Raw genomic sequence first — 15,297 nt, 5'->3', positions numbered from 1 at the left:
ATTAAACCCTTTATATAGCACAACTAGTGAATTTCTGATAAGGAGATTTGGTGAACAGTCTCTTTCCAGAGGTCAGGGTCAGAGGTCAGGTAGCTGTTGTATCAAAAGTTTTCCAGGGTGGCAGTACAGCTCCAGGCTGATGTGGAGCAGTCATCAATACTGGCCAACAGTCGCAGCACCCTCTTGGGCACAGCATCAGAGACAATGCTGGGGATAGGAAGGGTGAGGATAGAAAGTAGAGGGTGGGGGTAGGGGTGGAGAGTGGGGATGGGGTAGAAAGTGCAGGATAGGGGTTAGGGTGGAGACTGGGGGTAGGGGATGGGAAGTTGGGATTGGCGGTGAAGATTGGGAGTAGAGTGAAAGAAAGTAGAGGGTAGGAGGTGGGAGTAGAAAATGGGGGGTAGGGGTTGGAGTGGGGTGGAGGTGTTAAATGTACCAACACAGAGACACAGCAGCCTGGCCTGTCTTCCTTGCATGGAAAAATAGGGGTCTTCCAAACTTATTTCCCAAGTAGTCTCTCCACAGGAACAGTGCTGACGGCCTCTAGGATGGCAGTGGCTACTTCCTTAGGTTATGTAGTAGTAAGAGCAACAAGAATGGTGTTCCGAGTAGCAACAAAAGTTCTGCCCCTGGTCCAGCCTCAGGGGCTGAAGACAGCATTGAAAACATAGACAAAACAGTCAGAGAAGATGCAAAACCCAAAAAGCTCCTAACACAAAATTTCCAGGAGATCCAGGACACAATGAGAAGAACAAACCTAAGGATAATAGGTATAGAAGAGGGCGGAGAATATCAACTAAGAGGCACAGTAAATATCTTCAACAAAATTGTAGAAGAAAACTTCCCTACCCTTAAGAATGAGATGACCATGAGCATCAAACAAACCCACAGAACTCCAAATAGGTTGGACCAGAAAAGAAATTCCTCCTGACACATAATAGTCAAACTGCCAAGTGCCCAAAGGAAAGAAAGAATACTAAAAGCAGTAAGTGAAAAAGGTCATGTAACGTATAAAGGCAGACCAATCAGAATCACACCCGACTTCTCAACAGAGACTATGAAAGTTAGAAGATCCTGGACAAACATAATGCAGACCCTAAGAGAACACAAGTGTCAGTCCAAGCTGCTATACACAGCAAAACTTTCAATCACCATAGATGGAGAGACCAAGATATTCCAAGACAAAACTTAATTTACACAATATCTGACCACAAACCCAGCTCTACAACGAATTATAGGTGGAAAACTCAATACAAGGAGGGTAACTACCTCTTAGTAAAAACAAAAAAATACCTAAGCAAGAAAACCAAAAGAAGAAAGACACACAGGCACAATTCTACTTCCAAAAGCAAAAATAACAGGAAACAGCAACCAATATTCCTTAATATCTGTTAACATAAATGGACTCAATTCCCCAATAAAAAGATATAGGCTATCAGACTGGATACATTAAAAAAAAAAAAAAACCCAGCATTTGGCTGCATACAGGAAACTCATCTCAGAGACAAAGACAGACACTATTTTAGAGTAAAAGGTTGGGAACAAACCTTCCAAGCAAATAGCCCCAAGAAGCAAGCTGGAGTGGCCATTCTAATATCGAATAAAGTACATTTTCAACCAAAAGTTATCAAAAAAGATAAGGAAGGACATTTTTTACTCATTACAGGGGAAATTTGTCAGGAGGAACTCTCAATCCTTAACATATATGCTCCAAATACAAGAGCACCCGTATTCATAAAAGAAACCCTACTAAAGCTCAAAAAATATATTGCACCCCACACAATAATAGTGGGAGACCTCAACACCCCACTCTCACCAATGGACATATCATGGATACAGAAACTGAACAAGGACACAGTAGAACTAGCAGAGGTTATGAACCAATTGTAATTAATAGATATCTACAGAACATATCATTCTAAAACAAAAGAATACACCTTCTTCTCAGCACCTCACGACACCTTCTTCAAAATTTACCATATAATCTGTCACAAAACAAGCCTCAATAGATATAAGAAGATTGAAATACTCCCGTGCATCCTATCAGATCACCATCATCTAATGCTGGTCTTTAATAACAACAAAGACAACAAAAAGCCCATATACACATGAAAACTAAACAATGCTCTATTAAACAATAGCATGATCAAAGAAGAAATAAAGAAAGAAATTAAGAATTTTCTAGAATTTAATGAAAACGAAAACACAACATACCCAAACCTATGGGATATAATGAAAGCAGTACTGAGAGGAAAACTCATAGCTCTGAGTGCTTCCAAAAAGAAACTGGACAGATCATACACTAGCAACTTGACAGCACAGTTGAAAGCTCTAGAATAAAAGGAAGCAGATACACACATGAGGAGTAGACGGCAAGAAATAATCAAACTCAGAGCAGAAATTGACCAAATAGAAAGAAAGAACCGTTCTAAGAATCAACAAAACCAAGAACTGGTTCTTTGCGAAAATTAAAAAGATTGATAATCCCTTAGCCAGACTAACTAGAGAGCAAAGAGAGAGTATCCAATTAACAAAATCATAAAGGAAAGTGGAGACATAACAACTGAAACTGAGAAAATTCAAGAAATCATCAGATCCTACTACAAAAGCCTATACTCAACAAAGCTAAAAAATCTGGAGGAAATGGATGAATTCCTAGACAGATACCAGATACTAAAGTTAAACCAGGACCAGATAAACCATCTAAATAATCACATAACACCCAAAGAAATAGAAAAGAAAAAAATCAAAAGTCTCCCAACCAAAAAAAGCCCAGGTCCAGATGGGTTCAGTGCAGAATTTTATCAGACATTTATTGACAACCTAATACCAATACTCTCCAAAATATTCCACAAAATAGAATCTGATGGAATACTACCTAACTCACCTTTTGAGGCCACACTAACCCTCATTCCTAAACCACAAATGGAGGAAAAGAAATTCCAAATAAATAATTTAAGAAGATGTTTTAGAATGAATGTACCACCCTCTTCTGGCCTCTGTGGGCACCAGATACACATGTGGTAACAGACATACATTTAGGCTAAATGTGTAAACACATAAAAAATAAAATTGAATTAAAAAAAGAAGCCTAAAACTGTCAGTCAGACACACCATATGCTTTAAAAACTCTTGAAACAAAGAGAAGAAATTTCCTCATAGGAAACAAAGTAATTAGATTGTATGTAAAAGCTGGAGCATTGGCTTCTACTTCAACAACTCCAGCTGATACATCTCCACTGCAACTGAAGCTTTGGGAAACATAGAAGGAGAGAGCCAAAAAATGTGAATCAGGCACTATGTATGAGAAGCTACACCCATATGCTCTCAACAACATGGTTGTCTAAACAAGGTAGGCATAATGATAATACCAATTGATGTGTCAACAAGGATAGGGGAAATTCCACATGGTCTCACCCCTAGATAAAAATCTGTACCCCTAGATAAAAGTGTCTACTGAAAGAGAGAAAATCAGTGTCATCCAGGGTAAATTTCCACATACATTATTTAATCATAAGTAGTCAGTCCTGGAAAAAATATATTATAGCTAAGTGGATTCTGATATATATGTGTGAGTGTGTTGTGTGTTTACATATGTATTTTTATAAATAATAAAAGGATTTAATAATAATAATAATAACTAAAGAGGATATCTTAAATTTGGCAGAAGAGAGACATGGGAGGGAAAGGGCAGTGGTGTGGGTGATGGAAATGCTTATGAAGAAGTTCTTTAAAAAAATAAAATTATTAAACAAGCAAAATAACATGATTAAGTTTAATAGCAGTTGCAGCACATGGAAAAACAATGACTAGAGGAAAATGCTTCTGCTACAGGTGAAACTGGAGCCCTCTCTTGGGGCTCTTAGTCTTCTTAATAAAAGAATTTAAGAATGGACTGAAATTAAAGTTCAGTTTTATTAGTTTAAAAAAAGCCTCCAAGACAGGTATATCATTGAATTTTGGGCTATACCACTTTGGCTCCCAGTGGGTCACACACACTTACCTGCCCAGGAGCTATCTGGATTCACGAATTGAAAACACACACACACACACACACACACACACACACAACACACACACACACACACACACAGAGAGAGAGAGAGAGAGAGAGAGAGAGAGAGAGAGAGAGAGAGAGAGAGATGCACACACACAAGAACATGCACACACACACATGCATGCAAGTTAATTTTAAAGTGCCTTGGATTGCTCAAAAGCTGAGTACTCTAAACCTTCCCAGCTACTCCAGGCACATTAGGGGAAGTGGCCAGTGGTCATCCACACTATTTCTCACATAGCTGGTTGGTTTATCTCCTGCAGCCCCTTTGTTCATTCATCTCCCACCACTTTATGGAGATCCTCCTTTTCCCCCCAAACTCCCACACTCCATGTCTTAGACCACTCTAAGGGTCCTGCCCTTGTCTTCCTTTGCCCATCCATTAGCCACAGGCATCTTTATTGGTCAATCAAAAACCAATTGGAGACAAGGACCCTTAGCATTTGTACACACACAGATTCCTGATTGAATCAAAGCATTAGAACCGATCTCCAAACAGACAGTTAAGCTGTAAATTTTAGCAGATGCCTGGAGGAGAATGATGGAGAGATGGAACAATCCTTTCCATTATGTGTCAGGGTGTAATGGGAGAGGGGCTTTAGAGAAAGAGCAAGAAAGCCCAAGAACCAGAAAAAGCACATTTAAGTTCTGGCAAGCATTTCAAAGAAAGAGACACAAAAAAGGAGAAAGAAAACATTGCACCTTCTGAGTTAGGACTCAAAAAGGTGCACAACTTCCATCCCCTACCCAAGCATCATGGTCACTCAGCCTGTGCAGGCTGCACCAGCAAAGCAAGTGTTCTGAAACTGAACAGTGCCATTTCATTATTAAAGGAATTACACCTGTTTCTCAGGCATTACTAAAGCCAAACCACCCTCCTCAGAATGTTCTGCCTTTCTGATGGGTGGTCCTGTAGTCAAGTGACTGATTTTCTGTTTTAGCTAGGGTTTCTATTGTTGTGAAGAGACACCATGACCACAGCAACTCTTATAAAGTGAATGATTTAATTGGGATTAGCTTACCATTTAGAGGTTTAATCCAATATTGTGAAGTATGGTGGCATGTAGACAGACATGGTGCTGGAGAGGTAGCTGAGAGTTCTACATCTTGATCCACAGACAGCAAAAAGAAAACTTTGAGCCACTGAACCTCCACTTGAGGGTCTAAGACCTCAAAGCCTGCCCACAGGGACATACTTTCATCAACAAGGCCATACTTCCTAAGAGTGACACTCCCTATGGACCTAGGGAGACATTTTTATTCAAACCAACACACTATAAAACTGGAATGTTAGACCATCACTAGGGTCAGAAAATCTACTCTCTTGACTACCCTCAAATAGTCTTTAATTGTTACTCTAAAACTGCCATGCTAGAATCTCCCATTTATTCTATCAATCATATGGTGTGTATATGTGTGTGTGTGTGTGTGTGTGTGTGTGTGTGTGTGTGTGTGTTTGTGTGTGTGTATGTGTATGTGGGTGGGGTTTTAGATCATAGATGCTCAAGTCCAGGATCAGAGGCTTACAGTTCCTTTTCTGCTACACACACACACACACACACACACACACACACACACACACACACACTTTCTAAACCTTAGTCCTTCTCAATACTCATTATTATCAAGGTAACAAAGAACTGCTTTTTATGTCTCTTTTCAAAATCCTAAGGTCTTTATGATGGTTGGTTTTGTCACAACCTTGATACAAGCTAGGGTCATTTGAGAAGGGAGGCCCTCAATTGAGAAAATGCCTACCTCAGTTTGACCTTCAAGGGAGTCTGTGAAGACATTTTCTTGATTGATGATTGATGATTGATGTAGAACGGTCTAGCACCCCATGGGCAACAACACTGCAGGGCAGATGATCCTGATGGTGTAAAAAAATACAGGGGGTATGGGGGTTGGATATCAAGCCATGAGGAGCAATCCAATAAGCAGTACTCCACGGTTCCCATCTCTGCTCATGCTTCATTGCCCCCAGGTTCTGCAGTCTAACTAACCCAATGGACAACTGTGAATGGGAAGTTCAAGAATCTACTAGTTCTTTCAGCTGGTCTTCTGTATAAGCTGCAACACTGAGGAAGCAGGTTCCAAAAGATGTGGTGGCAAAGTGAGTGCAAGCAGGTAAAGTACAAACATTTCTTTTTTTTTATTGTAGACCTCTAGCAGAAGGTAAGGTCCAGATGAAAGGTTTGCACCATGCTCAGATTTGGAACATAATCTGCACCAGACTGTCTTTGAACTCAGAGATCTGCTTGACTCTCTCTCCTGCCATCCCTGGGCTGATGGACCTGGGTTCTATAAAAAGCAAGTTGAACAAGCCAGGGGAAGAAATTCAGTAAGCAGCACCCCTCCATGGCCTCTGCATCAGCTTCTGCCTCCAAGTTTCTGCCCTGTGTGAGTTCCTGTTCTGAGTTCCTTTGGTGATGAACAGCAATGTGAAAGTGCAAGCTGAATAAATTCTTTCCTCCTCAACTTGCTTCTTGGTCATGATGTTTTGTGCAGGAGTAGAAACCCTAAGACATCTAAAAGATCCAGAGCTGGAGTCAATCTAAGGCCAGTGAGAAAATTCCACCACAAACCTCTGAGCACAAAGATGCCTCCCTTCTAAGAAAGGATAGAGCTAATTTAGTTCCTAGAAAGTGGAAAGTCACTTTTCCATGACTCTTATTCAAGGGGTCCCTGGAAGAGGTCCAATTTGAACCTCACCCATTCATAATGTGAGAAATGACAGAATTTCATGTCCTTTGTAACTGCAAAACATTCAGTGTTTGTATATATGTGTGTGTATTTTTTATACATTTGTCTGTACATGAACACTTTAATTGATCCTATACTTTGGTTATTTGAAGAGTGTGAAACTAAATATAGCAAGGCAGGTGTCTCTTTTTTATACTGATCTCTTTCTTTCGGGTGGATGCCCAGTAGTGGGATAGGCACATGATCTTCTATCTATTGCTGCTGTAATTCATCTTGTTAGATTGTCCCATAGCTACAGCCTGTCAAAATCTTTTCAGATCCTAATCCTATCAGTCAGTGCCTTTTCTATCCTTTCCAGACTCCTGTCATCCACAAATTAAATCAATGTGCCCTCTAAACTTCATCCAAGGCACAGATGTAAATGACAAGCTAGCTAGGGCTCTGTCCACCGAGGAGTTCATCAATCAGTGCCAACAGCTGTTCTGCAGATCTGAATCCCCTACTTCTCCTGGGATATGTTTCAGAAAATATAAAATTAGATTTGTGAACAAAAATGTTATCATGTTATTAATATGTGCTATTTGAGTCCTCTAACCCCAATGCACTGTGCAATTTTAAGTTTTAAAAAAAAGTCCTTTAAATATGATGAGCAGTGGATGCCTTTTCTAGACTCAGTTTATGAAAGCCATCTACAGAGAAACAAGACATCTCACAAGAGTTTTTTTAGGAAGAATAAACAAAGCAACATTCCCTCTCATTATAATTATTCTTTAAAGCTTCTTTAGGACCTTAGTTTTTCCCTTCCTTGGAACAGATGGGCCCTTTTTTGTTGAGAATCATGAAGTAGTTGGCTTAATGTGCAGGTTTTGCATGCAACAATCACACATGACAAGAAACTCCTGCTGACAGGGAAGAAAGCCAGTTCCCTTGGTGAAGAGCTGACCACACTCACTGGCTACTGTTCCTGTCACCCTGGTGCTTCTCCTCCCTCCAACTACCCCATTTCCTGAAGTGTACTCCCCATGTGTGCTCAACATTGCCATGGAAATTCTTTGGTGATATTTTGTGTTATTGGGGGGTGCTCAGGGTTTCCCCATTCAGCACGAGCATAAGTTTCATTATCATGTTATAATTTAGTTATTTGTCTAACTTGGAGAATTATTGGTTTCCTGGATCCAGTCTTTGTAGTTGTATAAATCTTTGTCCCTGGGCTTAAGGACGTTCAGAAAAAGCTCTGGTCAACAGTGATTCTGGGATTTAGAATCCCTGAATAGAAAACTAGTGTCAAGAAGGAAAATACTGTGACTCCATTGCCTATGCTAACAGCATTCCATCAACCTTTACTTAAGTAAGTAGAGCTTGAAGGCTTGCCTTCCATATCAGGGACTTGGAAACAGAAAAGCAGGCATGTGAAGAAATGGACAGAGAGTGTCATACAGGCATGCTTTTTGAAAAATATGTGGACAATTATCGCTCCCGAGGGAGCAGGACTGAGAACCTGGCTGCCTCATTTCTTGGAGGAGAAGGTGCTCCATTTTTTTTGACCTCAACGTAGGGTAAGATGATTAGTCTTTTGCAAGGTTACCACCACACAGAGAAAATAATATTTTTAGCCTAGCCATCACCAAGGTCAGGGCCTGACTCAAACACAGCCTCAGATCCCTGCATAGGGGAAGCCACTGCAGATGGAGTCAAAGAACTGAGAAAAGCAATGTCCATCAGTAATGGAAACTCAGATCACATGGTCTTTGGTTGTGTGAGGAAAGCTCTCGTGTGTGATTGACAGAAACAAATGCGTGCTAACGTTCAAGAGCACTTAGTAGGAAAGAGACGATTAAATGGCCAATGTTTCACAGTGCTTTTCAAAACCTCAGTCTTAATTTGATTTGACCTTTTATGAAAAATTACTTAGCAGATCAATCCGTTCTAAGATTGTGGACAAGAATAAGGTGAAACCACACTTGCAATTAATTTCTTGCTTGCGAATATTAACTTCTTCCATATATTTTAAACCATATTGATAGGCATTGTGCTAATGTAGAATTCTCCATTTTCATATGCCCTTACTTGGGGTCTTGTATTTTAGTAGCTTCTAACACTTATTGATGTTATAACCTCAGAACAAATCACTTCCCTTTTTGGCCTCAAGGCACTTATTCTAGCATTAGAGAGGGATCAGTTACTAAAATTGACTGTAGAAGGCTTTAAGGCTGAATTAAAATCGTGTCCCATAAACACTTGTGTCATTTATATTTGTTAGAGGGTGGTTGCCACCTGGCTTGTTCTGCTTGTGCCTTAGGGACCTAAAGTTATAGGGCAATTTTTTCTCATGAAAGTTTTTAATCAAAGTGCCAGCTCCTGTCTAAGCCAGATTGTTGAAACACGGTATCTCCAACCCTGGTAGCATTCTGGGAATTTGAAGGAGAATATAAATTTGTTTCATTAGGTTTTCTTATTGGTTCACCAAAAAGAAAAATTAACTTTTGTATATATCCATAGATTAAAATATTAAAAATTTAAAGGATCTGTGCCTCCAGATATAGGAGTGAAAGATGTAAATTAATTAAAACTCTCTTGTGATTGTTACATGCTGTTTTTACCTTTCAGTGGAAAGACTGGCCAGCAGAAAAGAGCATAGTTTGTATATCTCAAGCTCCCTGCTGGCAAGCTGGGCTACCACCTAGTTCACATGATTACTGTGTGGTAAGCTTTAGTGCTGCCTCTAGACTTACAGATGGGGAAACTGAGGTATACTGTATAGGTGACTTGACTGAGGATATAATGAGAAGCTGGCTTTGAACCAGGCACCATCACAGCAGGCTCTGTGTTATACTGAACTCCCACAATCCTGTTACAGAGCAGAAAGATCTTGCCCAACCTTTGACCAGAGACTCTAAATCCCAGACAGTGGATGGGTAAAAACCATTTTGTGTCTCAATACCTCAGTGTTCTTTCAAAGGCTCTTCCTACTTCTCCTTTGGGTTTTGCTGTGACCTTGTCCTAGCAAGCAGTTGGAGGGGGCACTCTGATTTAGAGAAGACATTTTTCCATGAACGATACACATAGAAGAATAAAAAGGAAGACTAAAGAGTGAAAAAGCATTCAGTTCACCTTCTCTGCTTTGAACCCCTCACTGTTCAGGCCCAGAGTCTTTCATTTGCGATGATAGTGGCTGTACATTGCCTTCTGGTTATTTTGGCTTCAGTTTGCAGAGGCTGGTATGGTCTTTTTATTTAGCTTTTCTCTCTCTTCTTGTTCTACCTAAAAGGACATGATGAGGCATTTTCTCGCTATTCTGTAAAAATCTAAGCTCTCTAAACAAGCTTTGCCCAGCCTGTGCTATTGACATTGGACAATAGAGACTCACCTGCCGGGTGTAAGCACTGTTTGCTTTCCGTGATGCAAGCCAGAAGCAGCTCTGGGCAGTTTACTGAGAACATCCTGTGTGGAGAGCGGATGACAGGTACCTGATTGCAGTGGGCATGGTACAGCACATTCTGGCTAGCTGGGCCTGAGAATTACTTTAATCAGCGGCATGCATCCTCTGGGCTCCAAGTCAGTCAAAACCGTTGTCTTATGTGTACCTAGAGTTTGTTAACGTGTTAAAGTTGGGAACTGGAACAAAGGAAGTACTCAATAGCTTTTGTGTTCTGCTTTCTGTCTTCAGGTTTTTCAAACTTACATAGGACTTCAGAGTTTGTTTAGTCCAACCCCCAACTTTTCTTTGTAGACAAAGTTAGAGGCTTCTGGACTCTTCATTTTTGTTCTGTGTTGGGAGTGGTGAATCTGTCTTGATCATTAGCCATGTATCTTCTGCTAAAATCATTGAGTCCAGTGCTGTCTCCTGAGTATCTGCCATGCCCCAGGCACTGCTTAGCATCTGGAGTGTTAAACTTCCTTTTTTTTTTTTAACAAAGGAGACAGTCATATGTCAGAAGTGGAAAAACCTCAACCAGCATCTTAGGTCTCGTGGCAACACAGCACGTGTGTTGGCTCGTGTGTATTTGGAGCTCTTCTAAGCTGTGACGGCAAAGGTGAGGTGTCATTATAGATACGGTACTTGCAAAGGTAAAAATACTTACAATTTGGCCCTTCAATGGGACATCTTATCACACCTGATTCAGTTCCTTTCCCTGTGGGTATCCATCACGAACAATGTTAGAAGTGAGTGGTTGATAAAGGAGGCAGCCCAGGCAAGCACCATGTTTTCCAGACCAGAATGGACAGCACCAGAGGCCTGTAGCTTCCTAATGTCTGTAGCACTGGACAGTCAGGAGGCTTGGCTGGTGAGGGTTGAGGTCGAAGAGCTCATCTAGAGAAAGGGCACTTAAGACAGGAAGAACGATGAGTGGCTTGGCCTCACTCAGCATCAGTGCTAAGCCTTGGCCGGGACCATTTCTTTATCTTTCCATCGGTGATGCTCTTATTACAAAACCTCAGGCACTGTGGGAAATCTTCAGGTATTATGAGAGATACCGAAACAAACTGTGGGGTACCCATTCCATCCTCAGGTACAAATATTTATTGGTCTTTAGAATCTACAACAGCCCTTAGCATGTGATAGAATCTTGACAATTATTGCACACATACACAATATACATATATGTATATCTGTATATGTGTACATGTAAATGTGTATGTATACATGCATATATATAAATATATATATTTACATGTGTATATACATGTATATGTATATATATTATATATGACCTATTAAGTCCATTTAATTATGTTCATATATATATACCATGTAGGACTGACCACTTAGGACTGGACAATCTACTGGGGACTCATGCCTAGAGAAAAACTGAGATTCTCCCTCTCTCAGAAGCTACTAACAGCTGAAAGCTCTTTATCTAAGGGTGGGCTTGGTGAGAGTTCCACTATCTGTGTAGGCAGGACAGCTAGTGTTGTCCTTAGGGATGTCTTGCTTAGGCAACTATACTGTTGAGATTTTGTGGGTGCAGTTCTCTAGAAGACACTGGTTTACCATAGGGATCTGGATCCTCTGGCTCTTACACTCTTCCTGCCCCCTCTTCCATGCTTTCTCTGAGCCTTAGGCACAGGCTGCACTGTAGCTGTGTCTGCTGAAGTTTGGCGTCCCAGTTGCTTATGGTATAAATTCTGACCAGTTGTGGATCTCTATAACAGTCTCCATCAAAAGCACCCTTTCTGAATGAGTTACTTCTCCAAGAACGTGGAAGTCCTCATGGTCTGAACACTTGGTATAACTGCCTTTACTGTCAGGTGACTCAAAATACTCTCTAAACAGGAAATAACCAGGTGACAGCTCTGGCTGTGTCTTATGTCAGGCTACTTGATCAATTTGGTTCTTAATTTTAATATAATTTTTATCTATCAGATCCTGATTATACATTTGTTTGATAACTACCTAAAAGGAATGTCATTTTATACCATGCCATCAATAATAGAACCCCTGTAAGCTATAACAGTTCCCTTCATTCTTTGTTGGTTGGCAGCATTCCTACTCATGCTGTGGAGGACAAAATGAGCTCATTCTATCTAAAATATTACCTTTTGTAAATGGATTTAACACCATTAGCAGCTCCCATTGAATGGCTGCCCACTACAAAGCATGCACGGTGCTGTCCGTTCTAAATGCAACATTTAATTTGGTCATTAGCCTAATGCATAAGGAGAATGGATGAGGATTTTGTTTTACATATTTAAGACAAGATCAGATGGGTTTAACTAAGTGCTCTCTCTCTCTCTCTCTCTCTCTCTCTCTCTCTCTCTCTCTGCCCGTGTGTGTATGTGTGTGTGTGTGTATGTGTGTGTGTGTGTGTGTGTGTGTGTGTGTGTGTGTGTGTTCCAGCCATGTCTATTTAATTTTGTCTCCAAAACCACTGTGTTAGTTAGGGTTTTATTGCTGTGAACAGACACCATGACCAATGCAAGTTTTATAAAAGAAAACATTTAATTGGGGCAAGCTTACAGGTTCAGAGGTTTAGTCCAGTCAGTATCAAGGCAGAAGCGTGGCAGCATCCAGGCAGGCATGGTGCAGGAGGAGCTGAGAGTTCTACATCTTCATCCAAAGGAAGCTAGGGACCGACTGAGCATCCTCAGGCAGCTAGGAGGAGTGTTTCCAAGCCTACCCCCAGAGTGACACACTTCCTCCAGCAAGGCCACACCTTTCAATAGTGCCACTCCCTGGGCCAAGCATATGTAAACCATCACAGCCACTTAGTCACTCAGCCACCAATATAATAGCCTGCCTCAACAGTCTAGAGTTAAAGGATTTGTCATTTTTTTAGTATCGCAGTTTTGATGGCAGTCCTCCTTGGGCAATGTGAAGAGAAAGGCGACTCTTAGGAAAACATTTAACTGAGAGCTTTGCTTACCGTTTCCACAGATTGAAACTGTTTTCATCATGGCAGGGATGTGGTGGTACACACGGATGTGTGTGTGTGTGTGTGTGTGTGTGAGAGAGAGAGAGAGAGAGAGAGAGAGAGAGAGAGAGAATGAAGGGGTGGGGGCATGGGCTTTTGTAAACCTCAAAGTCCACCTCCAGGGATACACTTCCTCCAACAAGGCCAAATCTACTCCAAAAAGACCACACCTCTTAAATCCTTTCAAACAGCTCTATTCCCTGGTGATGGAGCATTTAAATATATGAGCCTATGGGGGCCGTTCTTATTTAAACTCCCACAGGCTGTATGTCACAATGAGAGTTTGATTTTATTTTGTTGTAAGGGATTAAAAACTATGTCATGTGTATGAGTATTTGCTTGCATACCTGTACATGCACCACATGCATGCCTAGTGCTTCGAGAAGCCAGAGGAGGTCACTGGTTACCCTGGTTACCCTGGAACCCTGACCTATCAGTAGCTATGATACACAATATGGATAATGGGAGCTGAGCCCAGGTCCTCTGTAAAAACATCTTTTTAATATACTTTTAACCACTGAGCCCATCTTTCCAACCCTACCACAAAACAATTCTTACCTAGGACTCAGGAACACTTTACGGGCACCTCAAGGATGCTGCAAAGCCCAGACAGTTCATGCAAAGTTGTGTGTTTCTGCATGTGCACATGCACGTGAGCTGCAGTTTTTCTAGTAAAGGCTTTCATTGATTTCCATTGCTCAATAAAGTGCTAGGAATAAATTACTTAGTTTATTATTCACTTGTTCTTGGATTTACTCATTGAAAATTTGCTAGTGGCGATGTGGCAGGCTCTGCGCAAGGGAGTTCCTGATGAGCACTGCATTACAGTAGAAGCCTTTTCTGCCACTAACCTAGCATGGTGCTTCCTTATTTAGGGCTGTAGAACTTATACCATGCATTCATTTACTAATTTAAGAGTGTACTGAAAATGAATAGTGGTAAGTATGCTGGCCGACTTAATTACAAAAAATTAAAGACACCATCTTCCAAGAAACAATTGAAAACACCTCTGAAACACCTTTTTATAAATTATACACATATTCAATCTTCATTTCAAGACTGTTTTCTCATAATAATTATTCTATGAAGAAAAATTTAATAATTTAGCAATGGAATTGGGATTATATTTTTCTGTGCCAGAAACTGAGGATTCTTTATGTTTTAATCTGAACAGAAATCCTATTTTAAATAACACAAGTGCAGTCAGTTGACACACTCAAGGCAGATTTTGTTTTAGAAATCTCTGAGTCCAGAGATCAAATAATAGTGTCAAATTCCCAGTTCTCCCTCTGCCTCTCCTTTGCCACATAATGAAAAATGGTCCAGACTCATATCCTGTAAATTCAGCAACACCAATGGAGAAATGATCTCTGCTGATCTCCCTCAGGAACGTCACATTGTATGAACTGGCATGGGTTGTAGATGCTCAGTTCTAGACCAATAATTCCAGCAGCTTTGCCAAAAAGACACAGCCTCCGTGCCTGCCCGTTGACCTGGGGCTGGCTAGAAATGGGTCCACTCAAATAGCATAAACTCATATAGAACAGAGGATTGTATTGCCATTACAGAGGTGAGCAGTTTCCTGATGGACCATAACCACAGATACTGTTATAGCCATGTGTGTATCTAGGAAACTGTTGGGAAGCTGGTTTTTTTTTTTTTTTTTTTTTTTTTTTTTTTTTTTTTTGACTAAGTGACAACTGTTTTTTCCTATCTGTTAGGCCTCAAACAGACAAATCAAACAGGCAAGGATTCTGTCTTCTTACAAGACTCGCTCATATGCAAATCAACTTATACACTGGTAGATTTGAATATGAAGCTCTTTCCACAGATTTGTGTCTTGAACACTTGGTTGCCAGCTGACAATACCCTTGTGGTTCTGAGGGTGAAGGTCCAACCACATCTCTCCCTTTCTCTCTTCCTTTAATTCTATTCCTGTCTACCATAAGATGAGCGGCTTCTCCCTCCTCCACATGCCTGATGTTCTTTCCCAAGCACAGGAGGCTAAGCAACTATGGATGGGATTCTGGAAGCTATGAGCTTCCTCCCTCTCGGGTGGTTTGATTCGGGTATTTTGATATAGTGACAGGAAAAGTAAGCAATGTGTTCACTGAGTCATAAGGA

Source organism: Micromys minutus, assembly GCF_963924665.1.
Source record: "Micromys minutus genome assembly, chromosome: 18".
Taxonomy (NCBI): domain Eukaryota; kingdom Metazoa; phylum Chordata; class Mammalia; order Rodentia; family Muridae; genus Micromys; species Micromys minutus.
The sequence above is the reverse complement of the archived record's forward strand: the minus strand, read 5'-3'. Positions refer to the sequence as shown.